Here is a 12,669-nt window from a genome sequence, read left to right as displayed (position 1 = left end):
CTCAAAAACAGCTTTGATGAAAGAGTGGCTTCAAAGGATTCCTTAGAAGTGCACAACAATCCCTTTCAGCCCAGCCCTGGCTCCAGATGATCAGTAGGCGATAAATCAGCCCTTTGTGTGACAGCAGGACACAGCCTCTCCCTCTCAAAGCCCAGGATGACTATCAGTATGCAGATGAATTCAGATGTATCCAGTGTCACACCCAGCCCTTCCTGTGCTGTGGCTGTCTGGAAAGTATGAACCAAGTGTAACTGTAACCTAGCTCAGACGTGTCAGGTTGCAAAGCACAATGAGTCATAAGCAGAGAGAAATTCCCACTTTTGGAAAGTAAGAACAAGAAAGGCTTGGGTCCTCTCACTACCTGGCTTGGACACTTTAATATTGTCAAACAAACAAAATGACCAGGTAGGCTGTTACTACCAAGTTGAATAGAATCTTAGACATACTGTTCTAAAGTCTGAGGGATTTATTTCACTTTTTAAGAAAAAAATGGTACCATTCATTTCATCTCATGAGATGGACAACACATCATTTGGATTAGGTGTAAAATATTACACAGATAATACACAAACACATTAAAGCAACATATTTGTGATAAGACATAGTATGAAATGATCAAAACAATGACGAACATACATAAACACTCATAAACAGTGCGAATGACCAGTCCTTATTTGTAAGCTAGCACTAGGCGGACACTGTCTTGTTCAGCAATAAGGATTGCGCTTAATGTCCTGCCCGTGTCATGAGTAGAAGGCTTACACATTTATAACAGGTGTTGTCTGAAGGGCGGAACAACAATTCAAACTGATCGTCCATTCTTTGGCTCTGTTATGTGTTGTCCATTCCTTGGCTCCGTTATGTTAAAATTGCATTCAATAAGATTGGTCTGGGAAATTATTATGACAATCCTGAAAGCATACCCGCTAATATAAAAACCAATCATAAAAAATGCTTATTACAAAGAATTAGGAATGCTTTTAGTTTATAGGCAGCCAAAAGGCCAGGAATTGTATCTATCTTATACCACCCAGACACAATCACGCTTCCTTATGACTAGGTTTCGTTTCTGCACAGTGCACTTTCTTCTGGCCTTTCCTAACCAAGTGAGCTGGTGTGAGAGACTGACTCCCTGTCCATGTAATATTTTAGCCCAACAAAGCACAATGCACTTTATGCTCTTTTGCACATTATATAAGGATATAAGGGTCCGTTTTATTAGGACAAATTTGAAGGAAATTTGTCCTAGTTCGCATCAAGAGGGTTTTATTATTTATTATCTTTGTCCTCGGTTGCCATCTGTAGTGATGTGCCTACTTTTATCAAAACTGCATTATCAATTAGGAAACGTTATGAACTGTGTTGGGAAATCCGGTTAATGCGATTGAAGGGTTTAAATCCATGCAGTTATTTTCGGATAGTGATAGAATACGCTGAAAGCTTAAGATCATGTTTTAATTTTTATTGTGAAATCTAAATATTTATCCACCCCAAATGTTGTATTGGAAAATTTTAAAGATGTTTTATGTACGATGCTTACTTTTATGATTCAATAATTCGAATAAAGTTTATTTGATGGTGATGACTGATTCCCTTAAGGCACACCCTGTGCTAGTTCACCCGTACTCTAGAGCCAACGCGTTTCAAAACACAACTTGCTAGGGAGTTCTCCTCAGGACTAGGACTAGGTCTCGAGAAACTGATTGTTGGCGTTGAATGAATAAAAAGTTGTAAAATCAGTGAAGTGATGATGCCACTGTTCGAATGGTGACTCTTCAAGGTACCTGCAGGCAATCTCAGTGAAATGTCGGGGTTCAAGGTGGCTAAAAGTTTAGCATCTACAACTACATGAGTTGGAAACAGAATTCCTTCTCCTCTTATCTAGAACTAATTTCATCCAAAAGAGAACTGAATAAAAGCAATTCAGTATGTGGGCTTTCAGGAAATGCGAGTCCTAATTGGAGTCTGGAAGAGGGTTAATCCATCACAAATGTGAGGGCTATTTCATTTGTGGTGTTACAAGTGCAAGAGATGTGGCCTCATGGCCAGAGTTACTGACTTTGGACCTGGACATCCTGGTGTCAACTCAAGATCCTGTGTTTCTCGGCTACTCACTTAATATCCCAGTGCCAAAAGAAAGGAAAAAATAATCTATCCTTGCGTCATTTATTCTGGTGATCTGGTGCTCATGAAATGGTTGTGTGATGGAACCATGAATGCGTTTACCACGCATGCCACGTCCATGTGTTCTCAACCACTAAAGTCTTAACCACATATATGCCTTTACCACGCATGCCTGTACAACAAAATGTGTGTTGTTAAGGCATGTATGGCAAAGACATATTTGTGGTTAAGAACTTGAAAGGTAAGTCTTACCCTTGACCCCTTCCCTGAGTCTTAAAATTACCCCCTCCCTCCTGAAAACCAATCCCCTCCACTGAGCCCTAAAAACTTCCCTGCCTCTAGTCCTAAAAATGGCCCCGCCCTTCCCTAAGCCTTAAAAACTACTGTGATCCCTGCCCCCGCCCTGAGCACCAAAATGGCCCCTAAGACCCTGCCCTGACACCTAAAACTACCGCCATCCCTCCTAAAAACAAATCCCCTCCCCAGCCCTAAAAACTTCCCTGCCACCAGCCCTAAAAACGACCCTACCCTCGCCTAAGCCCTAAAAAGTACTCTGACTCCCCCCTGAGCCCTAAAAACTTCACCGACCCTAACCCAGCCCTGAAAACAACCCAACACCCCCAGTCCTGAAAACTACCCAGACCCCCCCACCGTGAAAACTGGCCAACCCCCCAGCCCTGAAAACTACCCCGACCCCTCCAACCCTGGAAACTATCCTGACCCCTCCAGCCCTTTAAAACTTACCTGACTCCCCCAGCCCTGAAAACTACTCCCCAACCCATACAAACTACCCAGCCCCGCTTATCTAACCACGTCCCCTGGTTCCCCCGATCCTTCCTGCTACCTGCACATGCTTGGTTAAGGCAAGCGTGGTAGCGCTTGCGTTGTCGGAACACAGATGGCTGAGCCCACGGTGTTCCGTCTGTTTCCCCATGTAATGTGCTATGATCCATTCTAGCCAGATTCACACTATATAAAACCGCAAAAAAGTATATGCTAATGCATATAACAATATATATCAATATATTTATTTATTTATAGAGTTTTATATAGCGCTGGCTAGACGCATCGGTATCAGAGCGCTTTACATAAGATCAGCAAAGTTACAACAAAAATAAAAATTTCACGTTACATCAAATATATGAGACACATTACCGGGAGATAAGGAGAGACCAGTAGAGAGGAAAGCGGGAGAGGGGGAGTGAGAAGGGAGGTAAAGAGGGGGAAGACGGAATAAGAGACAGAGGTAAAGTCAGCCCAAAGACCGAATGGGTAGGTGACGGCCTGGGAGGTAATCCAAGGCCAGTCTCCCCTATAGCTCTCAAAGAAGCTCCGACGGGTATTGGTCAGACAGGTGGATAGAAAGGAGACAAGGCAAAAATACGATGAGGGGGAGGTTGGGTGAGACACGGAGTAAGGAAGAAACTGGGTAGGTGACGGTCAGGGGGTGAACCAAGTCTGATCTCCTCATTAGCTGAACTGAGCAGCTCCACCGGATATTAGACAGCCGTCAAATTTGTGATGGAGAGCCTGTCCCCCAAACTCTAAATCAGGCTCTTAACTGTGAAACTTGCATTAAGAATGTAGCCAAAGCTGTATTTTCCTACTCATGCTTCTCATAAACTGCTAAGCAGTTTATTCCTACAACTAAATGATAAAAAATTACTGTGTAATTCCTTGTAGTCTCGGACCTGGACTATGACAGTGCACTTCTCACTTGATTGGTAAAAAAAAGAGTTTTGTTTCATTAAGGCTTTCTTCATCCTAGAGCCAAGCTTGTCTCTAACTCTGGCAAACATGACCATATCTCTCTGGTCTACATCTTGTTAAAGTGACTCCAGATTAAAGCAAGATGCATTCATATAACTGACTGTTTAATACACAAGGCACTAATACTTCTGTCAAGAAACAAATCAAATTATAGCCTACAGTGGAAACGGTTTAAGAACAAATGCCGCAATGCCATATTTTATTTTAGGTATGCATCTAAGATCTGGAGCTGCCTACCAGTATCATTTGACTGCTCAACTCTTTCAGCCTTTTTAAGTGTTCGCTGAAATCGCAACTTCTCGAAAAATGCTTTTATACAGATACTTTCAATTCTGCTTTTGGTGTATCGGTTGCCCTTCTCAGTTATCTATCTACACACAGGTACCTTTCAAAACCAAGGAACAGTTACCGTCTCAGGGGATGGAACTCTACCAAACTACTGTGATCACACGCCTTGTGGTTCGGGATGCAGCTGACACTACGACGTCACACCGTATGCCACATTTAGCGATATGTGGTGTAATTGTGTATGATGTTTGTGTTGCAAGAGCCCATCTAAACCCTTAGGCGTGGCGCCACTGCACCTCAAGTTATACATTTAGTGTGACAATAAATATGGCTGTATTTTTACTATCTTAATGAGGCCACTGGGGCTCATACTATTTGCATTATGGCCCTTGGTAACTTCGCTACGCAGCTGCCATTAGTAGGCATTCATATCCACATTATCGAAACTCGTTGGTAAAATATTTTCTCAAACATGAGCAACAACCATTAGCATTGGCAATGTTTTTTTTTCCTGCCCAATGAGAAAGGAAATCGAAACTTCTGCAGCAGTCCGTTTCTTTAGAGAAAACGCGTAAGTTTCGTTTCTTCTGCAAGAAAGAAGTCTGGGAAACGCGTTGGGGATCTGGATGATGAGGAACGGGAGAGCCCAGCGGAGGACAGCGAGCGAAGGCTGCGGGAGAGCAGGAAGGTAAGCGGAGACAGCAGCGAATGCTCGCGAGAGGTGGGATGGGGTCAAGGGACGGGAGCTCTAGGCAGAAGGAAGGAGGAACCAACAAGGGCGCCGGCAAGTTCGTTTCTTGCGTCCCGACGCAAAAGTGACATTTTACCGCCTGGAGTCAGTTTTCGTGATATGGTCGGGTATTTCAAAACCGCCAACGCCAGTTCAATATGACAAAATAAAGTGAGGTGAGCACTGTAGTGTCTTGGTGTGGACACGTTCTAGTGTTCCTGTGAAATGTAATACAATCTACACCCACCCACCACAGACGTCATGGTGTCACATGACGCTGCCAATAAAAGAGGCTGAGCGCACGTGCTCAGGACCTTTCCTACCACTCTATCCTGGTGTCCGTGTCGTCCTTGCTGCACCCACCATGAGGGCCCAGGGCCCACACTTTCAATCATTACAATGGCGACGAGGTCGGTAGTGCAACCCTCTTCACTGGATTCTTGTAGGTGACGTTCATGGGATGGTGTTTAGAGACCTTTCCTACCACTCTATCCTGGTGTCCGTGTCGTCCTTGCTGCACCCACCATGAGGGCCCAGGGCCCACACTTTCAATCATTACAATGGCGACGAGGTCGGTAGTGCAACCCTCGCGTGCCACTACCAAGACACTACAAGCACCGCTTGGGGAGGGAGGGCAGAGTGAGGCAGGTGAGGTTAGCATCTTATTGAGAGATCGAGATGTTACGTTTGGGGGGGGGGGGACGATCGACGAGTAGAGAGATGCAGTGTCATGTAGGCAGTAATAGTATTAATCATTTTTTGGATGCCACAGAAATTAGGTAAAAACTGTGCTAAACCTATAAATAAGTAAGCCAAAATAGGCACTAATATGGCATAATATGACAAGTATGTACACGAGACTACATAAGTTAGTGCAGAGGCGCAACTAGAGCCAAATTTTGGGGGGGGGGGGGCTAAGAAAAAATGTCGGGGGGGGGGGGGGCTGAACCTTTAATCAGTAGGCAGAGTGAAGCTGCAGGGGCTGTTAGAAGGGGTAAAACAACTGCAAGGCCTAATTAACATTCAAGTGGTCTTTTAAAGACCTGTGAAACATTCGGGTGCGGCTCTGTGTGTGCCAGGAATCTGTCTCATCCCGGAGTGCCACACACGGCGGGGGGGGGGGGGAGGGGTGGGGGGGGGGGGGTTGGGGGGTAAATAACAGGACAGCAGCTACATATTCCATAACATAACATGAAATAACAAAACAGGTAGCAGCTACATATTATATAACAAGAAATGACATGACAGCAGCTACATTACATTACATAAAATAAAATCACTAGGAGGATGTTTGGGTCTATCAACCGTGCTGGTGTGTGATGCTGCAGTGGTCTCCTGGATTTAGTGATCTCCTAGATTTTGTTACAGGTGCAGTGGCACCAAGACCCACATTTTTTTTAAAGAGTCCTCTGCACTCCAGTTATGGATATTTTTACTACTCGGCCATAGAAGGTAACAGAGGGCCCATATCCTACTGTGGACACATTCGAGAAAATGCTAAAATGCATCTTTTTTAATATTTAAGCCACTTGCTATCTCCCCCAGCTCACAGCGCCCGGTCACTTCTTATGGAGCAGCTGTTGCAATCTACAAGACTGTTCCAGTCATTCAATCCCATGAGTGACTCTACAACATATACATTTCCTTTTCTGCTATCTGTATCTCTTCTTGGTGGGACTCTTCAACTCGTTGACTCCCTCCCTTTGTTCTCCCTGACCCCTGCCTTTTGTGGATCCTGTCTTTTTCTGGATCGCTAATTTATCCTGGTATTGAATGTGTTATCTTTCTTTAATTAATGTGATTTTTCTTTTGCCGTTTGTTACCCCTCTGTTGACCTTCCAGTTCGGACCCGCCTCCTAGCCCCCTGTCCCTTGTTGCCTTTGACTAAGCACTCCTTCTCCCCTTGTTGGGAAAAGATCCAATATTTTTACCCTGGAGTCTGAGACCCTACTGAGAGAGTCCACGGCGTCTACAGAGCCACGCACAATTGAGATATGGTATGGCACCCCTAGGCAAGCACTCCCTCTCCACTTGTTGGGCAAGGATCCAGTAGGTTGAGGTCAGGGGCGGCTCTAGACTCATGGCGGCCCTGGGCAGGGGAGGTAGGGGGCCCCGGAAGTGGGGGTCCGGGTGGGGCAGAGCGCGGAGGCCAGTGAAGAGGGGCAGGAGGTGGTCAGGGTGTTTGGAAGTGGAACAGAGCCGGAGGCCGCCAAATCCCTGCCAGGGGCCGCCACGCAAATATGTATCCATCCTTAGAGGATTATTATATTAAGGATATATATTGGCGTGGTGGCCCTTGGGGTTTGGCGGCCCTGTGCAGGTGCACAGCTTGCACATGCCTAAGGCCGCCCCTGTTGGAGTCTCAGAGACCTCTCTGAGAGTCAACTGCGTAAAGGGAGCCTCACGCAGCGGAGATGTGGGAATGATACCACTTCCCCTGTTTTCAAAGCTTACTGGACCTTGGACGTAGCTTTTACTCGTCCACCAGTTTGTGCCCTCCTTCACCCTCCCTCTCCTCTTCCATGCTCTGCCTCTCACCCTCCCTCACCACTTTCCCTCTTTCATTTTATGTCTACTCCCTCTGCTCCTATTCCTTCTACCCTGAATCTCTCCCCTTGCCTGCACCACCACCTTGCCCCCTGTCCCTTGTGCCCTTTGACTAAGCACTCCTTCTCCCCTTGTTGGGGAAAGATCCAATATGTATACTCTGGAGTCTCAAGTGATCCTCTGAGAGAGTCCACAGCGCCAAGGGAGCCACTCACAGTTGAGGTATGGTATGGCGCCCCTTGCCAAAGCACTCCCTCTCCCCTTTTTGGGGAAGGATCCAGTAGGTAGGCCTTGGAGGGATAAACTCAGACCATATAACATAACACCCAGACCAACGCTGCCTTATCTACAATAAATCCCACTTCATCTACTTCAGTAAAGCCAAACCCTTGCACGGCACCAAATCATTTTCCCCCAAATGGATGATCAACACATCCGGGTAAATGTTACCCCTAACTAATTCATTCAACCTGGGAATCAACTCGTGCCACCACATACCCCCTTTCCCAAACCAAGAACACGTAAACAATTCTGCAGCAAGGCCAAGACTCAAACCCTTCCCTTTATCCAATTTGTGACACTCCGCCCATTTCACGAAGGAATGGCCAACAATCCAAATGGATAACTCAGTGGACGCCAGGCCCGCCCCCATACCTGCAAAGACACGTATGTGAGAAACCAGAAATCAAACCTATCAGTTCCCCTCCCCCAGTTGCTGTAACTGAATATATCTTTTAAAACACTTCGAACTCCAACCCCCCAGCCTCATAATCTGTTCCCTCCCACAGCCCGCTTGGCCGCTTCAGTGGTTGCCCTTGTGCGGAAAGAATGGGTACTGAAATCGCTCGGCGTTCTCCTATGGACAATAACGCACGCCGCATAACCCACAGCAGCTGTGCCGCTGTCACTCGAAGGCCTGATCTCCTACTAAAAACCGCCCCGGAGCCTGGCACCCGCCACCAACATAAAGTCCTACCCCACCGCACTGGACACACATTCCTGTCATCCGCTGCATCCAGAAAGACCTACCTGACTGCTCCCCTCTGATCTGTCTTAGATTGGGTAATCAGCAACGCCACCCGCTCCTCCCCCAGCTCCACATTGTCCCACTGCACCCCTTGTTCCCCTTGCGCACCAACAGCTCCGACACCCGAAATGCCCCAAAATACATCCAGGACATCCAATAGGCAAGCAACAGTACCTCCTCTCGTGATTTGCATACCTGATGCACTGCCTGTATCAAATGGACCAACATGAATCATCCGAGGCTGAAGGCCCCTTTCCCTCACCCAGCCCTCCAGGATGCGTCCGCCTAGCTCCCCTGCCGATGGGGCGTAGCCCCACCATAACTTACCCATAAAAGCGATACCTGACAATTTGCCCGCTATGGTGACCCTTGATAAGTCTCTGTCAGAGTGATAAAATTGACTGGACCACTTCCTCCTCCCTCGCCCATCTCTCTGTTTGTCCCTGAGGCCCCCCCTCCAGCCATGCCTGTATATACGCCTTCCGTGTCGATGGTGCCAAGGATCCTACCACCAGGTCAAGCATCCTTTATCGCCTACTGACCACATCCCTGCTGGAACCGCCGTCTTGCCTTCGTCCGCATCTGTGACTAGCCCATGGAACCTCTCCCACTGTCAACGAGACAAAGCGTCTGCTATGTCATTGTCCACACCTGGCACATGTCTGGCTTGAAACAAAATGTCGTGTTTCAGACAGCGCAAGACAACCACTCTCATTATTTAAAAAACCTGTGCATCCCTTGCAGATTGCCTATTCACCACCTGCACCACTGATATGTTATCAACCATGAAATCACTTTCTTGTGCGCCAACTCATGACCCCAACTGTCACAGCCACCACCAGCGGAAAGAGCTCTGAAAAGGCGATACTTCTCCCCCGTTCTTCCATTGTACCGGCCACTCCTCCGCACACCACCTCTCATCCCTGTAGGGCCCAAAACCATGAGCCACCGCTGCATCCGAGTATATCATGACCTCCCACTCCCACTCCTTCGGTGTTGCCATGGGAATGCCATTAAAATCCTCCAGAAATGTTCTCCACATCCGCAAATCTGCCTTTGTCCCTGCGGACGGGCATATGTGATGGTGCGGCAATGTCAAGGCTGCCAGAGACCTCCCCAACCTCCCACAGAAAGTCTGTCCTGTCCTGACCACCTTACATGCGAAGTTCAAATGTCCATGCAGTACCTGCACCTCCCTGACCGTTACCTTTTTCTTGGCCAGTATGTCATCAATCAAAATCAACATGTGCAGCATTTTGTCCCCCTGGAGGCGTGCCTCCATCGCCTACGAATTCAGTTCAATGGCAAGAAATGACAACACCGTGCTGGGACCGTGCGTCTTCTCTGGTGCCAGGAGCACACCCAAGTGGCCCATGAGCTCTTGAAAACATGCCAGTTGTAACTGACAGTCCGTTGAACCAGTCTGGCCCAACAGGAAGAAGTCATCCACGTAGTGTGTCACCGTCTCTTTACCTGTGTGCCAAGTGAAAACCCATTGCAAAAATGTACTGAAGCGCTCGAACAAAGCACAGGAGATCAAGAATCCCATTGGCAGCACCTTGTTAACAAAGAAAAGCCCTTCAAACTTTATACCTAGCAGCTGGAAATCATCAGGATGCATCGGCATTAAGCGCAAAGCTGACTTAATGCCACATTTCGCCATCAAACGCACCCTTCCCTACTGATGCCACCAACTCCCGGTCTACGTCCACGGAGGAATACAACACTTGTCAATTCATTCGCAATGAAGTCGTTCACCAACCAACCCTCCGGCCAGGGGAGATGTTGTATGAGCCAGAATTGCCATGGCTCCATTTTGTTTGCAAATGGCTCCATTTTAGGCACAATCCCTGTTGGTGAAATGATCAAATCCTGAATGGTGGGAAACCCACATGGTCCTTCCATGCACCCTTTGTCGACTTCCTTGAACAGTTTATCCCGCACCACCCCTCTGTGTGTTTTGGCTGATTTCAAATTCTCGGCCTACCTGGCGGTGTGAGGACACTCATACCTAATCCGAAAACCCTCACGGAAACCTACTCTCAACAGTTCTGCGTCCTCCATGAAGGGGTAGGCTGCCAAAAACAGTTCCAAGCATTCCTGCCTAATGGGCGTAGGAGCCTTGGGCTCCCCTGCCACCCCTATTTCCAGTGGTCTGGGGAGGCCCGTGGTTGAACTGCTGTCCCTGTCCACTGAAGCCTGGCCCGTGTCATTGCACCAATGGATGTTTGCCAGCACACTTTGAGCATTTGTGCCTGAACTTGCAATATTCTCTGGCACATGTAACCTTGTTAAAGTCCCAACATGCCCCCTGGACATTTCTTGTTCCTTTTGCTGCGTATACCACCCCCCCGGGTGGGGCGGATTTGAAAAGGGTGGTAAACCAGAGGGAGGCCGCTGCCGTATACGTCGTTTTGCCGAACTTCACGCCCCCATCGTCTGCTGATACAGGTCCGTATCTATCTCCCCCCCTCTTACCTCCGTGTCCCAAGCCATTCTAGCCCTGAACTCCTCAACATATTGTGACTAAGCACATCCACCGTAAGTCAGTTGCACCCGCCACATCACATCGATGTATTTGAAAAGTGTCACTGACCTGTCTGGGTACTTTTCACAGTACACAATGGCGACTATCAGAAAAGCTGCCGACCAATTCTCAATGGTCATGGGCACCCTGGGCTCCTGGCCAGTTCTAACTCTTCCTCCTTCGACCCTTCCTTTGCCCTCAACTCTCTATGCAGCAGCTTTAACATGTACACATATTCCCCTTTCCCAATCTTTTCTTTAGTGGACAACATCAGATGCGCGCCCAGTGGCTTAGTTACTCCCATATATCGGAGGTGCTTGATTTTGACCTTGTGGCTCTCCTTTGTCCCGTCCACCTGTGCCCCTTGGTCCCCTTTGTCCTCTGCATCTGTAGCCTTTTTGGACCTGTCTACCAGGTCACCCAGCCCACTGTCAGTCGCCTTTGACTTCGTCTCGAACCCGGGAACCCCGGTCACCTCTGGCCCAATCCCTGTGTCCCTGACATAACGCCCTTTGCGCAAGCGCACATTTCCCTCTTCCCCTTGGGCATCCGACCCCCTTGAAACAGTCCCCGCTTTGTACCGTGCCCCATATCCCTCCTCAAAATCCTTACCTGGCGTCAAGGTCGGCATCCTCACCGGATCCCGCAGACTAACCAGTTGTGCAGGAGGGGGCACCATTCCATGAGTCCCGGCACGCCTGTCATCCAAGGCCATCTGAAAAAAAATAGCACAACATTATTCGCATCCCCCCTGTCACCCCCATGCTCCCCTTCAACCCATATGCTCTCCCCCTCTTCATAGCTGTTCTCATCATAATCCAACTGCACCTGGTGCCCAACCCGGACTCCCACGTGCTTGACTGTGCCGCTTCTCTTCCGCTGCGTTTCAAGGCCTCCACACCCCGGCCTGTACCACCGTGGCCAAACACCTCTTTCCCCTTCATACACATGCCTCTGCCCCTCCACCCCGGAGGCCGCATCGATCCACCAGGGGTTGGGGACCGCTGCATGCGCTTCCATCCTCGAATTTACGTTCTCTTGCAAGTCCCACGTTTGGGGTCTGACTGCCTCCATGGGAAAATGCCTACCCATCATACTGGCGCCACGGAGCCGCATGTGACTCACCAGAGGACCTGGCCTGGTGCCCCTTCAAAGGAAAACTAAGGTCCAGCGTGCCAGGTTAATTCCCTAACCTGAACCTGGCAAATAAGCACACCACCGCCCGTACCCTCCCCCCCACCTCCGTATCTCCAACCCCCTCTTCGTGCCCCCACCCACCGAATGGCACCCATGCCGCGCCGCCCCCCAGGCCACCCATCCCACTGGAAACGCGTCCAGAGCCCAGCTCCCACACAGCCCCCCTCAACTCCTCTGTCGCTCCACTCCAGGACTTCCACCAACCTGCTACCTGCGTGGCCCGCCTCTCCCCCACCCCCCCAGGGCTGTGTGGCCCTTATCCTGAGCCTCCCCAACCCCCATAACCGGAGGGACCCTGTCCCCTGCACAGCCCCTTGCCTCTGACCAGCAGTGCCTGAGCCCCTCCGGTGCCCTGTCCAGCCACCCTCCCAATTCAAAGTATGGCATCAGCCCCCACGTGGACCCCCTGCTCCCTCAAAGGCCACCCTTGTCTGCCTGCTTACCCTCCAGCCCCTGTCT

The 12,669-nt window shown here is 49.0% G+C and overlaps 1 pseudogene across 1 annotated transcript in view; it reads left to right on the top strand.

Annotated features, from left to right (window-relative positions):
• The first annotated feature begins 4,987 nt into the window (after nucleotides 1–4,987).
• LOC147712714 (histone-lysine N-methyltransferase SMYD3 pseudogene) overlaps nucleotides 4,988–12,669 on the top strand; it is a 102,135-nt pseudogene continuing 94,453 nt past the window's right edge. Inside the window, exon 1 of the transcript XR_015295764.1 lies at nucleotides 4,988–5,088. The product of XR_015295764.1 is annotated as a histone-lysine N-methyltransferase SMYD3 pseudogene (transcript). The remainder of the gene's footprint in view (nucleotides 5,089–12,669) is intronic.

The sequence above is a fragment of the Lissotriton vulgaris genome, chromosome 5 (genome assembly GCF_964263255.1).
Source record: "Lissotriton vulgaris chromosome 5, aLisVul1.2, whole genome shotgun sequence".
Lineage (NCBI taxonomy): Eukaryota > Metazoa > Chordata > Amphibia > Caudata > Salamandridae > Lissotriton > Lissotriton vulgaris.
The sequence above is the reverse complement of the archived record's forward strand: the minus strand, read 5'-3'. Positions and strand labels throughout refer to the sequence as shown.